Source organism: Stegostoma tigrinum, chromosome 27 (assembly GCF_030684315.1).
Source record: "Stegostoma tigrinum isolate sSteTig4 chromosome 27, sSteTig4.hap1, whole genome shotgun sequence".
NCBI classification, from domain to species: Eukaryota; Metazoa; Chordata; class Chondrichthyes; order Orectolobiformes; family Stegostomatidae; genus Stegostoma; species Stegostoma tigrinum.
This window is the reverse complement of record NC_081380.1, coordinates 30100938-30120763: the sequence shown is the minus strand read 5'-3', so window position 1 is coordinate 30120763 and position 19826 is coordinate 30100938. Positions and strand designations below refer to the sequence as shown.

The 19826-nt window shown below is 42.7% G+C and overlaps 1 protein-coding gene across 4 annotated transcripts in view; it reads right to left on the bottom strand.

The window, feature by feature from the left end:
* blmh (bleomycin hydrolase) overlaps positions 1–19826 on the bottom strand; it is a 103579-nt gene that overhangs the window by 21629 nt on the left and 62124 nt on the right. The window contains exon 12 of one of the 4 annotated variants that reach the window (XR_009447295.1): positions 16434–16510. The exons of the other annotated variants lie outside the window; for them this stretch is intronic. The gene's annotated coding sequence lies outside the window, so the exon portion shown is untranslated. The remainder of the gene's footprint in view (positions 1–16433; positions 16511–19826) is intronic. 4 annotated transcript variants of the gene reach the window in all.

Below are 19826 nucleotides of genomic sequence, written 5' to 3'. Positions count from 1 at the left end.
CAACAGGAGGCAGTCAGTCAGCCATTTTGGGTTTGTTCACTCCACGCACACCAGTTGTATGATCCTTTGATCTCTCTGCTGTTCATCCCTCCACCTATAAACTCTGTGACTGTGTGCTCATCTCCTCTCACCACGCTTGACGAAGGGGCTGCACTCTGAAAGCTTGTCATTTCAAATAAGCTGGTAGGACTATAACCTGTGAGGCTGGATGAACACAGCAGGCCAAGCAGCATCTCAGGAGCACAAAAGCTGACGTTTCGGGCCTAGACCCTTCATCAGAGAGGGGGATGGGGGGAGGGAACTGGAATAAATAGGGAGAGAGGGGGAGGCGGACCGAAGATGGAGAGCAAAGAAGATAGGTGGAGAGGGTGTAGGTGGGGAGGTAGGGAGGGGATAGGTCAGTCCAGGGAAGACGGACAGGTCAAGGAGGTGGGATGAGGTTAGTAGGTAGCTGGGGGTGCGGCTGGGGGTGGGAGGAAGGGATGGGTGAGAGGAAGAACCGGTTAGGGAGGCAGAGACAGGTTGGACTGGTTTTGGGATGCAGTGGGTGGGGGGGAAGAGCTGGGCTGGTTGTGTGGTGCAGTGGGGGGAGGGGATGAACTGGGCTGGTTTAGGGATGCAGTGGGGGAAGGGGAGATTTTGAAACTGGTGAAGTCCACATTGATACCATATGGCTGCAGGGTTCCCAGGCGGAATATGAGTTGCTGTTCCTGCAACCTTCGGGTGGCATCATTGTGGCAGTGCAGGAGGCCCATGATGGACATGTCATCAAGAGAATGGGAGGGGGAGTGGAAATGGTTTGCGACTGGGAGGTGCAGTTGTTTGTTGCGAACTGAGCGGAGGTGTTCTGCAAAGCGGTCCCCAAGCCTCCGCTTGGTTTCCTCATCCCACCTCCTTGACCTGTCCGTCTTCCCTGGACTGACCTATCCCCTCCCTACCTCCCCACCTACACCCTCTCCACCTATCTTCTTTGCTCTCCATCTTCGGTCCGCCTCCCCCTCTCTCCCTATTTATTCCAGTTCCCTCCCCCCATCCCCCTCTCTGATGAAGGGTCTAGGCCCGAAACGTCAGCTTTTGTGCTCCTGAGATGCTGCTTGGCCTGCTGTGTTCATCCAGCCTCACATTTTATTATCTTGGAATCTCCAGCATCTGCAGTTCCCATTATCTCTAGGACTATAACCTGGTGTGTTTGTTTCCTGACAGCTAATCGAGCTTCCATCCACAGCATTATGTTATCAATTACTGTATGAGCTTATTTTACGTAATGGCTTTTATGTGACATTGTGTCAAATACCTTCTGGAAATCTAAGTTCCCCATTACCCATACGGCTTGTTAATTCCTCAAAAAATAAAACTTCAGTAAGTTAGTCAAATTTCAAAAAAACCATCAAACCACAACAACAACAGATTCTGCCTGATTGCATTCATAATTTTCTAAGAGCCCTGCTATATTCATTAATAAAAGATTCCAGCATTTTCCTTAGGCTGTGACTTGTGTTTTCCTGATTTCTGCCTCCCCCTTTCTTGAAAAGAGGAGTCACAGTTGTCATTTCTCAAATGTGGGACATTTACAGAATCTCAAAACATTTTGCAAAATTCAAACTAATGCATCTACTAGTTTGGCAGCCACCTTTTTTCCAAACTGAGAATGAAGCCCATCAGGGCCTGGGAACATATAATTCAAATAACATTTTTCTCTACCCTGCCCTTGTTTAATTGATTTGCGTTCTGTGCTCTCTCACCTCTTGATTATTTCTGGGATGTTACATGTATCCTCAACAATGATGACAAATGTAAAGTATTCAGCATTCCCTTACTTTCCAGTATTAATTAGCATACTCTCCATATCTATAATGGAAAGTGACTTTATACAACTGTCATACCCATATTTACACCCTGTCATTGGAAGCATTACAGTACCAATGACAGAGGGTCTAACTGTAGCATGAGAAGTTCACTTAAACAATTTCTATTATCAATGTGAACCATGTCATTTATAATTTGAATATAAAAATACACAACGTATAATTCTAAACTGGGGAGCGAATTATGTCTCCTTATCCTTGCTGAATTATCTCGACCCTCTGATTTTTACTCAGTTAAAGTTTACATAGAACACAGAACATAGAACAGTACAGCACAGTACAGGTCCTTTGGCCCACCATGTTGTGTCGAACTTTTACCCTAATCCTGAGGTCTATTTAGCCTCCACCCCTCCCTTATACTATCATCCATATGCCTGTCTACTAGCCGCTTAAATGCCCCTAATGAGGCCAACTCCACTGCCTTCTCCGGCAATGTATTCCATGCCCCTACCACTGTCTGAGTGAACAGCCTATCTCTGACATCTCACCCATATCTACCTCCACTCACTTTAAAACTATACCCCCTCACAATAGCTACCTCCACCCGAGGAAAAAGTCTCTGGCTGCATACTCTATCTACACCTCTGATCATTTGGTACACCTCTATCAAGTCACCTCTCATCCTTCGTCGTTCTAAAGAGAAGAGTCCTAGCTCTCTCAACCTTTCCTCGTAAGACCCTCCCTCCATCTCAGGCAACATTTTGGTAAATCTCCTCTGCATCTTTTCCAATTCTTCCACATCTTTCCTGTAATGAGGTGACCAGAACTGGACACAATACTCCAGATGTGGCCGAACCAGGCTTTTGTATAGCTGGAGCATAAATTCACGGCTCTTGAACTCAATCCCTCTTTTAATGAAAGCTAACACAACATACGCCTTCTTAACAACTCTATCCAACTAGGTGGCAGTTTTCAGGGAACTGTGGACATGAACCCCAAGATCCCTCTGCTCCTCCACACTGCCAAGAATCTTCCCATTAACCCTGTATTCTGCTTTCACGTTTGTCCTTCCAAAATGAATCACCTCACACTTTTCGGGGTTAAACTCCATCTGCCACTTCTCAGCCCAGCTCTGCATCCTATCAATGTCCCTTTGTAACGTAGAACAGCCCTCAGCACTATCCACAACTTGACCCACCTTTGTATCATCCACGAACTTACTAATCCACCCTTCCATTCCTACATCCGAATCATTTACAAAAATCACAAATAGTGGAGGACCCAGAAGAGATCCTTGTGGTACACCACTCGTAACTGAGCACCATGTTGAATATTTTCCATCCACTACCACCCTTTGTCTTCTAAGGGTCAGCCAATTCTGAACCAATCTGCCACATTTCCCCCTATCCCATGCCTCCTTACCTTCTGCACGAGCCTACCCTGGTGAACCTTAACAAATGCCTTACTTAAATCCATGTATATCACATCCACTGTTCCACCTTCATCCATGTGTTTGGTCACCTCTTCAAAGAAATCAATAAGGTTTGTGAGGCATGATCTACCCCTCACAAATTCATGCTATCACAAATCAAACTTGTTTGAACAAGGGAATGACGTTTGCCTCTTTCCAATTTTCCAGCACTATACCCGTGGACAGTGAGGACGAAAATTACATCGCCAGAGGCCCTGCGATCTCGTCCCTCGCTTCCCATAGAGTCCTTGGATAAATCCCATCAGGCCCGGGAGACTTATCTATCTTCAACTTCCTCATAATTCCTAGCACATCTTCTTTACTAATATCAACCTCCTCTAGCCGACCTGCCTGTTTCACAACATCCTCCTCTACAATTAGGTCCCTCTCAGTTGTGAATACTGAATAAAAACATTCATTAAGGACCTCTCCTATCTCTTTAGGCTCTGTGCACAAATTCCCTTTACAATCCTTGATCAGCCCTACCCTTTTCTCTGGCCATTCTCTTATTTCTCACGTACGTGTAAAAAGCCTTGGAGTTTTCCTTGATCCTAACTGCCAAGGCTTTCTCATGCCCCCTTAAAGCTCTCCTAAGCTCTTTCTTCAGCTCCTTCCTGGAGAACTTGTATCCCTCTAGAACCTTTTCTGTTACTTGTTTCCTAAACCTTATACAAGTATCCTTCTTCCTCTTAACCAGTCGTTCAACCTCTCTTGAGAATCAAGGCTTCCTCACTTGACCGCATCTTCCCTGTCTGCTAGGGACAAATACGCAGTATTCATTCCTTAAACAATCTCCACATTTCAATAGTGCTCTTCCCTGACAGCATCTGTTGCCATTTTATGTTACCCAGTTCTTGCCTAACAGAAATGTAATTATCCTTCCCCCAATTATAAACCTTACCCTGCTGTATGTACCTATCCTTTTCCATGACTATTGTAAAGGTAACAGAGTTATGATCACTACTGCCAAAATGCTCTCCTACCAGCAGGTCTAACACTTGGCCCGGTTCATTACCAAGCACCAAATTCAAAGTGGCCTCTCTTTGTGTTGGTCTATCTACATACTATGTCAGGATTTCTTCCTGAATGCACTGGACAAAATCCACTCAATTTAAACTACCACAACTAAAATGTTTCCAATCAATATTTGGAAATTTGAAGTCACCCATGACTAGAACCTTGTGACTTCTGCACCTTTGCAGTATCTGCCTCCCAATCCACTCCTTCACTTCTCTGCAACTATTAGGGGGTCTGTTAAAAAAAAACCCAACAAAGTGACTGCTCCTTTCTTGTTAATGACCACAACCCAAACTGACTTCGTAGGCATATCATTCTCAAACTACCTTTCAGCACCTACTATACTAGCCCTGACTAGCCACTCCCCCACCTCTTTTTCCACCCTCCCTATTTCTTCTAAAGCATCTAAATCCTGGAACTTCCAACAACCATTCCTGTCCCCGAGTTACCCAAGTTTCTGTAATGGCCACAACATCGTAGTTCCAAGTACCGACCCATGCTCTAAGTTCATCCGCCTTATTTCTGATACTGATACTTACACTTAGTGTTAAATCACAATTACAAATGGATTAGTTTCCACAAAAAATGTAAGATACCCGTGGTTGAGCTAAGGCTATTTGGATCATTTTAATTCAGCTGCCAGTGACTAACATAAATGTTTCCCATTTAATTGATAGATCCAGCGATATTTGCTCCTATTACTTTGCACCAGAAGCCTCTTTCAAGGACTGCTGATGAACCTTCTGAAATCAGTCCGAAAGTTAAGTTATTAATGTATTTCTGTGTCCTTTTATCCTATACTCATGGTATTGACTGTTGCAGATGCTTGCTGTCCAGGGTGTAAAGCTCCATGTCTTTACTGTCCTGAGCATAAAGTCCGTGTCTCTCTTACCTTTCCCCATAACTCAGACTTGTTACTAGGAATCAATCTCGACATTCTGCCAGCACTTGAATATCACCCTTGTTTCTCACTGACCAGAACTGTACACAGTACTCAAAGTTTAGTTTGACTAGAGTGCGGTACAGTTTGATCATGACCTCCCTTGACTTATATTCTCATGTTTTGGCTACGTTGCTTAACATTCTACAGTCTCTGTGTGAAATTTTCTACGGGACCATATGAACAAGGCACACACTACTAATCTGACAGTTGATCGAATGGTAAATATTTGAAAAAGCGTCCAAAATGATTTGTACTTTTAATAGGCTGCCACAACTCTATAAGTTTATTACAAACACTCCGACACAATGAGCACTGACACTAATTGCTCTGCATGTAGAGTGGTTAGTTGGTTTTTAAACTGTGTTCGTTTTATGTCATTGTGCTGTCATTCTTCCCTGAATTTCATCCCCCAACTCCTGGCCCCCAGCAACTGGTTGTAAGACCCCTTGTGTATGCAAGTAAGGGGATAAACTGCAATACAGATGTGTGAACACTGGGACATAGCTCTTTCCACAAGACCAGAACAAGACTTTGACTTCATTTGAAAGGCAACTTTCAAACAGAACGATTACGAAATAAGTTAATACCAGAAATCAAATTCCACAGATGTCCAAACAGTAATGATCTAAAAGAATAAAGTGAATTAGCTTTAATTTAAATGGTGTCAAGAGTAATTTATGATTTTAAAAAAATCAACGATTTTTATCACTTGGGGCTGTAACATTGTCAACACTTCAATTTAAACATTACCAAATATATTTAAAATGATTTAATCAAGCCCCTGCAGGACTAATTCTACAAATTTATGTTCTTAATTCTTGAATTCTTGAATTAAATGATCCACATTATAGAAGAAGTGCTAGAGGTCTCAAAAGGAAAGTTAGATAAATCTCTGGGACCTGATCGAGTGTATCCCAGGATGTTGTGAGAAGCTAGGAAAGAAATTGTGGGGCCCCTAGCAGTGATTCTTGTATCATATATAGCTGCCGGTGAGGTGCTGGAGGACTGGAGGGTGGCTAATGTTTATTGAAGAAAGGCTGTAATGAGAAGCCTGAGAACTATGGTGTGGTGAGTCCAACATCAGTGGTGTTGGAAGAGAATCAGAAAGAAAGAATTTACATGTATCTGGAGGGGCAAGGAATGATTAGGGATAGTCAGCAGGGCTTTGTGCATGGGCTATCATATCTCACAAACTTAGTTGAGTTTTTTGAGGATGTGACCAAAAGAATTGCTGAGGGCAGAGCAGTAGACATTGTCTACATGGACTTTAGTAAAGCCTTTGACAAGGTTCCACATGGTAGAGTGGTTAATAAAATTACATCACATTGGATTCAGGGAGAGCTTGCCAACGGGATACAAAATTGCCTTGCAGTTAGGAGACAGAGGGTGGTGTTGGAGGTTTGCTTTATCGGACTGGAGGCCTGTGACCAGCAGGGTTCCACGGGGATCAGTTGTTTGGCATTTATTTAAATGATTTGGATGAGAATTTAGGAGGCATGGTTGGTAATTTTGCAGATGACACCTAAATTTGTTCTACAGTGCACAGTGAAGAAGGCTATCTAAGAATACAAAGATCTATTGGACCAATGGGCTGAGGAAAAGCAGATGGAGTTTAATTTGGATAAATGTGAGCTATTGCATTTTTGGTAAAATAAACAAGACTTATATAGTCAAGGGTAGGGCCCTGGGTAGTATTGTCAAACAGAGACCCAGGGATTCAGGTACATAGTTCTTTGGAATTTCTGTCACAGATAGACAAGGTGGTTAAGAAGGAATTTAGCACACTTGCCTTCGTTGCTCACACCACTGAGTATAGGAGTTAGAATGTCATATTGAGGTCGTACAGGATGTTGGTGAGGCCACTTTTGGAGTACAGTGTACAGTTCTGGCTGCCCTGACATAGGAAGGATATAATTAATTTGAAGAGGGCTCAGAAGAGATTTACAAGGATGCTGCTGGGACTGGAGGGTTTGAGGTATAAGGATAGGCTTGTTAAGCTGGGACTTTTTCTGCAGCGTCAGAGGTTGACAGCTGACTTTATCAGTTTTAAAAATCATGACAGGCATAGATAAGATGATCAGCAAAGGTCCTTTCCCTAGAGTAGGAGAGTTCAAAACTAGAGGGCATATTTTTAAAGTGAGAGGCAAAAAGAGTTAAAAAGGAACTTTTTCACAAAGAAGGTGATTTGTATGTGGAACGAACTGCCGGATGAAGTAGCAGATGCAGGCACACTTACAATATAAAGACATTTGGACAGATACATGAATTAGGAAAGTTTAGAGGGATATGGGTCAAACACAGTCAAGTGGAACTAGTTTAGTTTGGGCAACTTGGTCGGTATGAACGAATTGGATGGAAAGGTCCTGCTTCCATGACTCTATGATTCTCTGATTCCATGACAATAGCTCTACCAATTAGTAGTTGGAATGATTAAGATGGTGGTGGAATGAGGATGCATGTTCTATCAACAGATGCACAGAGGGGTTGGTGGTTTCCTTGGAAGGTGTAGAATCTGTGTGGGCAGAGTTAAGGAACCGTAAAGGGAAGTTTGATAGGAATTATGTACAGGCCTCCGAGCATACTCAGGATATGGGGCAGAAAATAATCAGGAGAAAGAAAAGGCATGTAAGAAAGGCACTATTACAATAATCATGGGGGACTAAAATATGCAAGTGGTCTGAGAAAGTCAGGTTGGTCATGGATTTCCATGAGATGGTTTTTTGGAGCAGCTTATGGTAGAGCCCAGTGGGGAACAGGCAATTCTAGATTTGGTGATGTGTAGTGAGGCAGACTGGATGAGGGAACTTAATGTGAAGGAATCCCTAAGGGGCAGTGACCATAATATGATAGAATTCACCCTGCAGTTTGCAAGAGGGAAGATTGAATCAGATGTAACTGTATTACAATTGAGTAAAGGTGACGACAAAGACATGAAGGAGGTGCTGGCCAGAGCTGGTTGGAAGGACAGTCCGACAGGGAAGACCATGCAGCAGCAATGGCAGGAGTTTCTGATAGTAATTCAGGAGCCACAGCAGAAATGCATCCCAAGGAAGAAGAAACATATCAAGGGGAAGATCAGCCAACCATGTCTGACAAGGGAAGTCAGTGACAGCAGAAAAGCAAAAGACAAAGTACATAATGCAGTGAAAATTAGTGGGAAGCCAGAGGATTGGCAAGCCTTTAAAACCAGCAGAGGACAACGAGAACAGACAAAAGGGAGAGAAGATGAAACAGAGGTTAATCTAGCTATTAACATAAATGAAGATTGCAAGAGTTTTTTTTAAAGAAATATAAAAAGGGAGAGGCAAGAGTGAACAATGGACCACTGGAAAATGAGGCTGGAGAGTTAGTAGTGGGGAACAAAGAAATGGCAGAGGAACTGGGTAGGTACTTTACATCAGTTTTTGCAGTGAAAGACACCAGAATGTGAAGAGCTTCCAGGGCAGAGGTGAATGTAGTGGTCATCATGAGGGAGAAGCTGCTGGGGAAGCTGAAAGATCTGATAAATGACCTGGATCAGAGGGATTAAACCTAAGAGTTCAAAAGAAGATGGCTGAGGAGATTGTGGTGGTCTTTCAGGATTTACTGGAGTCAAGGAGGGTCTCAGAGGACTGGAAAATGACCAATGCAACATTTCCTTTTTAAGAAGGGAGGGAGACAGAAGATGGGAAATTATAGGCTGGTTAGCCTGACTTCAGTGGCTGGTAAGATTTTAGAGTTAATCAAGAAAGAGATTGTGGCGTACTTGGAAGTACATGGCAAAATAGGACTGGGTCAGCACAGTTTTGTCAAGGGGAGGTCATGCCTGACAAATCTGTTAGAATTCTTTGGAGGTGGTAACAAGCAACTTTGACAAAGGACAGCCAGTGGACATGACCTATTTGGATTCCCAGAAGGCCTTTAACAAAATGCTGTGTAGGAGACTGCTAAATAAGGTAAGAGACCATGATGTTTGGGGCAAGGTACTGCGTAGATACAGGCTGACTGGCAGAAGGCAGAGAGTGGGAATAAAGGGGTCTTTTTTAGGATGGTAGGTGATGACTTGTGGAGTCCCACAGGGGTCAGTGTTGGGACCACAACTATTCACATTACACATTAACTATCTGGATGAAGGAACTGAAGTCATTGTTGTTAATTTTGTAGATGACACAAAGACAGGTATGAACAGATAATGTTGAGGAGGTCAGGAGGCTGCAGAAGGACTTGGACAGGCTAGGAGAGTGGGCAAAGAAGTAGCAGGTAGAATACAATGCTGGCAAGTGTCAGGTTATAGACACGGTAGGAAGAATAGAGGGGAAAGGCTTGGAAATCTGAAGTGCAAAGAGACTTAGGAGTCCTAGTTCAGGTTTATCTTAAGGTTAACATGCCGGTTCAGTTGGCAGTAAGGAAGGCAAATGCAGCGTTGGCATTCATTGGGCTAGAATACAAGAACAGAGATGTACTGTTGAGTCTATAAAGGCTCTGGCCAGACCGCATTTAGAACATTGTGAGTAGTTTTGCGCCCTGTATCTAAGGAAGAATGTGTAGGGGATGGTCAAGGAGATAATAATCAGGGACAGGAGTGTGGCTATCCACAGCAACCCCCCCCCCACCCCGCCTGCTCCACGTCCACAGCCTTAGCCAGGCACTGATTGACTTTGATCAAGGGACTCGCTGGTTGATGAGCATCTGGCAGCCATTCTTTTGTCAGGAACACTCAGTGATAACAGGCCCTCCCGTATCTGGGGTAATTCCAACAGCAAAGGCCCTCAAGTGGTCCTCGGTTGGCCACTCGGGGTGGAGGGCTAAGTTGATGCTGAGTCAGGAATACCAAACATGGACTTTCCTGCCTCAAATTTAATCCTGGTGGAGGTGGGTAGGCAGGCAGGGTCGGCTGTGACACTAATTTTCCCGACCCGCCTCCATTGTTCCCTCCAAGCTGCGCACAGAGCCGCTTGGATGACCTGTGCATGGCGATCAGTGCATTCAGCATGGCATTGACTTCTGAATCCCAAAGTCCTGAACCCTGCTTGTTTCCCAGCTCATCCCCAGATTTCTGGGCCTCTTCCCTCCTCACTTCACACAACATTTTTTTAGTGACAGGTTATGTAAAACAGTGCTTATTCTGTCTTGAATGATGGACTTTTTTTCTCATGAAGGGTCTAGGCCTGAAAAGTCAGCTTTTGTGCTGCTTGGCCTGCTGTGTTCATCCAGCCCCACACTTTGTTATCTTGGATTCTCCAGCATCTGCAGTTCCCATTATATCTGAGGTCAAGAAACGGTTGGAGGCACTGGAAAGTGCAAAGGCTATGGACCAAGACAAGATTCCAGCAATAGGACTGAAGAGTTGTGCTCCGATCCTTGCCACTCCATTAGCCAAGCGTTTCCAGTACAACTACAACACTGGCATCTACCTGACAATGTGGAAAATTGCCCAGGTATGTCCACATACATTAAAAGCAGGACTGATCCAGCCCAGCTGATTACCTCCCCATTAGTCTACTCTCAAACAACAGTAAAGTGATGGAAGGTGTCAGTAACAGTGCTATCGAGCAGCACCTGCTCAGCAATAACCTGCTCAGTGACGCCCAGTTTGGGTTCCACCAGGGCCACTCAGCTCCTGACCTCATTACAGCTTGGGCTCAAACATGGACAAAAGAGTTGAATTCCAGAGGTGAGGTGAAAATGACAGACCTTGACATCGAGGCTGCATTTGCCCGAGTGTGGCATCAAGGAGGCCTGGCAAAACTGGGATCAATGGCTATCAATGCTCAACTGGTTGAAATCATACCTGGCACATAGGAAGATTGTCGTGGTTGTTGGAGTCAGTCATCTCAGCTCCAGGACATCTCTGCAGGAGTTCCTCAGTGTTGTGTCCTGGTCCTAACCATCTTCAGCTGCTTTCAGTGACCTGCCCTCCAGCATAAGGTCCAAAGTGGGGATGTTTATTGTGCAATCATTAATGTTGAGCACCATGCACAATTTCTCAGATGCTGAAGCAGTACATGTTCAAATTCAACAAGATCCCAACAATATCTAGGGTTGGGCTGAGAAGCAGCACGTATCATTCAAGCTACACAAATGACAGACAAAGACCATCACCAATAAGAGACAATCTAACCACCACCCTTTGGATTCAATGGGTGTTACCATCACTGAATCCCCCACTATCAACATTCTGGAGGTTACCATTGACCAGAAACTCAACTGGACTCAACATATAAATACACTGGCTACAAGAGCAGCTTACAGGCTAGGAATAGTGCAGCGATTAACTCACCTCGTGACTCCCCAAAGCCTGTCCATCATCTACAAGGCACAATTCAGGAGTGTGATGGAATACTCCCTATTTGCCTGGATGGGTTTAGCTCTATCAACATTCAAGAAGTTTGATACTATCCAAGACAAAGCAGCCGACTTAATTGGTGCCACATCTACAAGCATCCACTCCCCCCACCATTGACACTCAGTAAACACTACTGATACTACTTGCAGGATGCACTGCAGAAATTCACCAAAGATCGTTAGACAACACGTTCCAAACCCATGACTATCTAGAAGAACAGGGTGTCGGATACATGGGAAAACCACCATCCCGACTTGGAAATACATCGCTATTCCTTCATCATCACTGGGTCAAAATCCTAGAATTCCCTCCCAAAGGGCACTGTGGGTCAACCTGCACCATGTGGACTACAGAAGTTCAAGAAGGCAGCTATTACCATCTTCTCAAAGGCACCTAGGGATGGGCAATAAACATTGGCCAGCCAACAGTGCCCATCTCCCACGAGTGAATAAAAAATGCAAGGAATGTGGAACTCACTACTCCTGATGATAGGGTTGCCCACAAATGGTTCTCTTTGTTTCTGTCTCTCAAGGCAAATGGGGCCAGTTAACCTCTGCTCCAAAGCTGCATTCCACTACAAAAATCAACTCAAGCCACCGTGGCAATCATTGTCTTACAGGACGATAATGCTTCGAATGTGTTTGAAGTGTTTTACTAATGGTTTAGCACAGAACTACAAACCAAAACTCATCATTATCAGAACCACTTTCAAGAATGTTCAAACACTATGTAGAAATGAGATACAAGTCAGTACAGACATGTTGACTCCCTCATTTCTTATTTGTCATTCTTCACACTTTTTAAGTCAAGCCCTTGCATTGTTATCCTAAGGAGTGGTGGGAAAGAAAACGTTCATATAGTTCCATTTGAACTATAGACAAAAAAAGACCTTCGAAGAGTCAGCAAACACAATGGGCAAAATTTCAGCCTTCTGTACTGTAAGATCAGAATAAATATTCATGTACGATCATGAACAAAAAGTTCCTTTTATATTGTGCCATTTGTAATCACTGAATATATCACAGTGCTTTATGGATAGTAAAGTTTTTTCTTAGCGTAGTCTATGTTGTAATGTAGCAAATGTGCCACCAATGTGAACGCTGCTCATTCCCACAAACAGCAATGTGATAATGATCCTGTTCTATCATGATTCTTGTTTGTAATGGTACCATGGGGTCTTTTATATCTGTCTGAGAGACAGGGCCTTAGATTAACATCTCATCCAAAAGTAATGTCTTCTGAGAGGGCTGCCCTGCCCGTCCACATGTGAATGTCAGCCTCAATTACTATACTCTTGTTCTCATGTGGGGCCTGAATTGGGAATTACTCAGATTTCACAACAGCCGCAGCAAAAACTTCTAATGTGACCCATATGTTTTACTCATTGTTTGTCCTTTAAAATTTTCCTTCAGACACCCAGCAATGCGAACAGTATCTCAAATCTTAACTGCAAATCTTTCCATTCCCTCACTGGGTATTAGGACAAGAGAGAAACAGTGCAGTGCTGCAGCTTTTGATAAGGTCTCACAGTCACAAGGTCCATCATGTGTTAGTAGCATGTCCAATGAGCCTAACAACTTTGAGGAGCAAGGTTGAAGCTACTCAAAGTCTGAGCTTCCACTGTAATTTTGCAATTAGACCAGGAGAAATAGGAACAGGAGTAGGCCATTTGGTGCCTCAAGCCTGCTCCACCAATCAACAGAATCAAGACTGATCCAACACTCATATCCACTTCCCTGCATTTTCCCCATAACTCTTGACTGATCCTGAATCTAACTATCTCAGCCTTAAATTTATATAAGGACTCTGGTCCCATAGCTCACTGTGGCAAGGAGCTCCAAAGATTCACAACCTTCAGAGAAGAAATTCCTCTTTATCTCAATCTTAAATTAGTGCCGCTTTATTCTAAGACAATTTCAGTTGAGACAAGAGATAGTAAAAACTGCCGATGCTGGAGTCAGAGATAACACAGTGTGGACCTGGAGGAACACAGCGGTCTTCAGCGGGAATTTCCTCAGAAATTCTGATGAAGGGTTCTGACCCGAAACGTCAACTTTCCTGCTCCTCTGATGCTGCCTGGCTTGCTGTTCTCCTCAGTTCCACACCGTGTTATCTCCAGTTGAAACAAACTGTTTTTATTTCATTGGTGAATCTTCCTCTGCAATGATAAGTATTTGAATATAGTCCAAATCATGCATCGAGATCCATAAGGAGAGATGAAGCTCATCATCTACAGTGGTTTTAAACGTCTGCCAGCCAGCGATGGAGACTTTTCAGCGACTACAGTCTCTGACATGAAATGTTCCAGCGCCTCGATCAGAAATCTTTCCACTTCAAAGATTATTTACTATGTTATGTCTACATTTCTAAACAGAACCCAGCCTTTCCATTTGATAAAACAGAGCATGCCAGTGAGCAATCAGAGCATTTTGGAATTGAAACAGCAAACAGGTTCCAAAATTGCACTTTAAAAGCAATGGGGCAGACAGATGCCTCCATTGATAACTTCAGTGGGCTGCAGCAACATTATGGAGTATCAAACTATAAGCAGTACACATTTCTGCCTTCAAAAAGATGTGATAATTCAATTTGCCAATATCTAAGTAATGTGCCCTGGATCTATGTGCCTGTGCTATGAACAAAAGGACCTTGAACATTGTTCAGTTGGATCCTGTATTGTACGATGCTCCAAACTGAAAACAAGCCATACTTTACCATTCAAAATCTATCCCTCGAGAAATAATTTCTACTGTCAACTAATGGGGAGGTGATGGCCTAGTGGTATTATCGCTAGACTATTTGTCTAGAGACCCTGGTAATACTTTGAGGACATGGCTACGAATCCTGGCATGGCAGATGGTGGAATTTGGATTCAACAATTATCTGGAATTAGGAGTCCAGTAATGATCATGAAACTTGCTGATTGTTGGAAAAATGTGTTGACTCATGCCCTTTCAAGAAGGAAACTACCAACATGTGACTCCAGATCCACAACAATGTGGTTGACACTTAACTAGCTTCTGGGCAATTAGGGATATCCAGTGATACTCACATCTTGTGAATGATTAAAACAAATCTTCTTGCAAACTAATAAATAACCTGTTAAGAAAGTTTTTGAGATACTTGATTTTACAAATGAGGAAGATCAGTGCAAAATTACAGAATCATTGTAAAATGTCATAATTCACTGGTTAATCCTCACCTCGAATTAGTGTGGGCACCACACTTTAGGGAAGAGGTCAAGGCCTTGGAAGTGAAATAGAGAAGCTTTACCAGGAATGAGGGACTTGGTTTACATGGAATGGCAAAATTGGCAGAATTCAGTTTACATTAAAGATGATTAAGTAGAGGCTACAGAGGTATTGAAATTTGAGGGATTTTGATATGGCAAGTTAACAAAACCAAATTTCCTCCAGTGAATTGGCGAAGGTCATACATTTAAGCTAGTGGGTAAAAGAAATTGGAAGGGACGTCAGGGCAATATCTACACGTACGTATACACACACACAGACACACACACACACACACACACACACACACACACACACACACACACAGCTAGTGGGATTCCATCAAAACTTTCAAAAAGTTAGTGTGTGTTCCAAGAGGACTAATTTGTACAATCAAAGGGAAGAAGGTAAGGTGTGCAACTAAATCAACATCACCCGTCTACGTCAAAGGAGCTGAGCCTGACGTCTCCCCGACTTCCAACGTAGATGCGACAGACAAGAAGGCACAACAATGCCTCTTCTTCCTCAGGAGGCTCAGGAAATTTGCATGTCCGTAAGGTCCCTCACTAACTTCTACAAATGCACCATAGAAAGCACACTGTCCAGGTGCATAACAGCCTGGTATGTCAACTGCTCTGCCCAGGATCATAAAAAAGGTGATGTGCACAGCCCAGATCATCACAGAAGCCAACCTTCCATCCATGGACTCTACTTACACACTCACTGCCACCGAAAGGCGGTGAACATCATCAAGACCCATGGCACCTTGGTAATGATCTCCTACAACCTCTTCTGTCAGGCAGGAAATACAGAATTCTGCAGAAGCAGGTTCAGGACCAGCTTCTTTCTGGCTGTTATCAGACTGTTGAATAGACTCTTGCCTCAAAAAACATAACCTGCCATATAACCCATGTGCCTCTAAGTCCGTTTAATCTGTACATACTTTACTTGCTGTGATCTACCTGTATCCTTGCAAACAAAGCTTTTGTCTGTATTTCGGTAAACATGACAATCAATTGGTCAATCAATCAATTTACAAACTGCATGATCCCATAAACAGCAATGCGATACTGACCACATAATCTATACTTATGATGTTGATTGAGGGATTGATATTGGCCAGGATTCTAGCGATAAGCCCAATTGGAATGGTGCCACGGTATATTTTATGACCATTTAAGAAAGCAGGTAGAGTCTCAGTTTAATTCTTATTGAATGACCTCTGACAGTACAGGATTACAATGGACCATCAGCCAAGACTGTTGAGCTCAAGGCCCACCCCACAAGCATCTGACTCAGTGGTAAGTGCCATCAACTGAGTCATACTGACACACAAATAGGATTCCCAATTATGAAACAGGAAAAATATGAGGGAAGTATATGAAAAAAAATCATCGGGAGATCTCTGCACTTCTCAATGGATTGTAGTATGGGTCCCTTTACAATCTAGCAATGTGAATGTATCAAAATGATAGTAGTTCTTATAATGCAGCATTCCCTCAGCATTATACTGTGGCTTCAGAGTAAATAACATTGTCAAATCCTTGAGTAGCACGTAAAAGCACAAGTTTTAGACATGAGCTATCAACTAAACCAAAATTCTACAAATGCACTCTAGAACAATGAAGGGGGAATAACTTACGTAAAATCTTAGTCTCAACCTCAGAAGGGCAGTTTCAAGGAAATTCAGTGATTATGCTGTTCTGAATGGTTTCTATTCTGTCAGAGATAATTAAACTGTAAGAGTAAAATATGGATTTCTATGCTTACAGTAAAATTTTAAAAAAGACTTCTCCAGACAAACTTATACACTCTATAGGCTAAGAACAGTGGGAATCTTCCAGAAAGGCCTTGGGCACCACATAGGAATAGCATGTTAGGAGACAGAGGAAGGGAAATGGGAGAACAGAAACAACAGAAAGGGATTGAAGCAAACGATACCAGGTACAGCCAAGCAAGGACACAATTATGTGGTCCCCGACTGGGTAAATGAGATATCAACCTGGGCCTAGCATATACAGCAGTTTCTTATGTTCATACGAAAAAGATTGGAATTTGAATAATGAGTTGTCTACCTGACTCAAAATGATATGAAAGATACTGCAATTTCCTATATTCCTTCGAGTTATTCTGGCTTAGAGTATACATCTATACAATGTAAAAACAAAAATACTGCAGAGACTAGAAATCTTACATAAAAACAATGCGCTGGAGAAAGCCAGCAGGTTTGTCGGCAGGTTTGTGGAGAGTGAAACAATGTCCTCATTGTGCATTTTACCGTCCCAGCCGTGATCAAGACACTTGGATTTTAGTGATTTAAATAATGAGAAGAAAGGGGAGCTTTCTCAGGCCACAACTCTTGGTAATTGTATTTATTTAAATTGAAGAGAGAAATCTACCTGCAGCAGTCATGGAAAATTGTTGAACTGGCAGCAAGGTATAAGAATCGAGACTGAAACAGGCACCTTGCAAAGTGTAATGGAGAAGCATGTAAGCAATCAACTTTACCCCAAAAACATGCTGTGAATATTCAGTGAGATGATACCATCTCCACCAAGGCTGCCAGAACTGCAGAGTCTCTCCAGCACTTCCTGTTTTACAAACCTGTTCAGACGTGTGATGACACATTTCTGGAGCCTGTGGAACCTGAACGTGGACCTTTTGGCTCAGAGGTTGGGGCATTGCCACAAGAGCCCCCACCTTCTGTTTCATATTAGTGTATACTCTCCCCGCGTTTACTTAAATAAAAGATTGTAAACCTGTGTTTGGACCCCACTCTTTGAATTTTAGCGGGTAACACAACAACTATTTCTGTTGCTTTCAGGAACTCAGTAAATAGCCATTTCATGGTCTATCAGCTGTGTTTTCCATTATGTTCTGTCCCTTCTACACAGCATGTTATTTTTATCCTATCAGGTGAATATTTAAACCACTCCAATAAATTCCAATCTTCTGCTCATAAAATAAACTAGTTAATGTCTTCATTATGATTGCAGCTAGAATTATGCAATAGTTTAATTTATTATGAACTTCTTGCAATGTGTTTTGCAACTGTCAAACTACTTGCACATTTTAAGCAATGAGCCACCAGTGAAAATGTTTGAAGTTATGTTAGAATTCGAGTTACGGTTTTCATCTCCCATGACAGGCATTCTACTGATTTTCTTTTTTGTGTAAGGCTGCCATTTAATGATGCATTAAAACAGAATTGTATAACCTTTAGGAACAGAGGGCAGAGAGTGCTATAAACAGACCAGAATTTAATTATTTGCCAGTCTTGTAGAATTAATTAAACAACACATTATGTTTGAAAGAGACATCATTCATTCTGAAGCAAAGTGTTAAATTTGAATAAGGGAAATAATTATGAAGGTAAGGCACAAATTGGCCGAGGTGGATTTTGAAAGTGCATCAAAAAGCATCTCTGAACGTGATTATTTAAAGACTATCCGCTGCCTCATTAAAGACTTACAGCAACTATACATTCCTTCAAGGCACAAAACATCAACAAAAAGGGTCAGTGAATCTAGCTAACAAAGGAAGTTCAGCATTGTATGAAACCACAAGAAATGGCCTATAAAGTTGCCAAACACAGCAGTAATTCTAACGATTGGGAGTTTTATGGAATATAGCAAAGGAGGACCAAAGAACTAATGAGGAAAGGGAGAGTAAAATATGAACACAACAGAGCAAAAAACATAAACGTGGACTGCAAAAGCTTTTTACAGATATGTTTGAAAAAAATATTTGGCTAAAACAAATGTGAATCCATTACAGGCAGAGTTGAGATAATTTATAAATGGGAATAGAGAAATGACAGAGAAGCTAATGATTACTTTCAGGTACCACAGCCACATCACCTTTCTCAGCACCTGCCCCAGGTACCACAGCCACATCACCTTTCTCAGCACCTGCCGCTCTTCCCCCCCACCCACTGCATCCCAAAACCAGTCCAACCTGTCTCTGCCTCCCTAACCGGTTCTTCCTCTCACCCATCCCTTCCTCCCACCCCAAGCCGCACCCCCAGCTACCTACTAACCTCATCCCACCTCCTTGACCTGTCCGTCTTCCCTGGACTGACCTATCCCCTCCCTACCTCCCCACCTACACCCTCTCCACCTATCTTCTTTACTCTCCATCTTCGGTCCGCCTCCCCCTCTCTCCCTATTTATTCCAGTTCCCTCCCCCCATCCCCCTCTCTGATGAAGGGTCTAGGCCCGAAACGTCAGCTTTTGTGCTCCTGAGATGCTGCTTGGCCTGCTGTGTTCATCCAGCCTCACATTTTATTATCTTGGAATCTCCAGCATCTGCAGTTCCCATTATCTCTCAATGATTACTTTCTTCTATTTTTACTGAGTAAGATAGCACCTGATCCAAATGGCTAGCGAGAATGAGGAGAATTAGCATTAGTAGGAAAATCATACTGGAGAAATTAATGGAACTGCAAGTTGTTAAATCACCAGGACCTGATGGTCTACATCCCAGAAAGTTGAAAGGGCTAGTTACGGAGATAGTCAATACAATGATGATTATCTTCCAAAATTCTACGCATTGTGGAATGATTCCTGCGGTTGAAAAGCTAGTAAATATTACAACCCCTATTCAAGAAGAGAAAAAGAGAGAAAACAGGGAACTAGAGATTTGTTTGCCAGTTTTGCCATCTTTGAACCTTCCTCAAAAATAGGCACATACTACCGCACAGGATGAAAAACAAAAAATTATTGAAATTTGTTTTAACAGTTTCTTGTAATGGAAACAAACTAGTAACCTCCCAAATTCTTGAACTCAAGCTGTTCAGAAAACACATTCTAACCAAATGACTTGAATTTACGAAGTCTTACATTGTAACTAAACTTTAGAAAGAAATGAAACACAAAGCTGCCATACTGGAAACTGAATGGTGCATGTACAATAAACACTTGAGCACATAAGATTAAAGGGTGATCTATTCAAGATAATTATAGACAATAGATGCTGGAGTAGGCCATTCGGCCCTTCGAGCCAGCACCACAATTCATTATGATCATGGCTGATC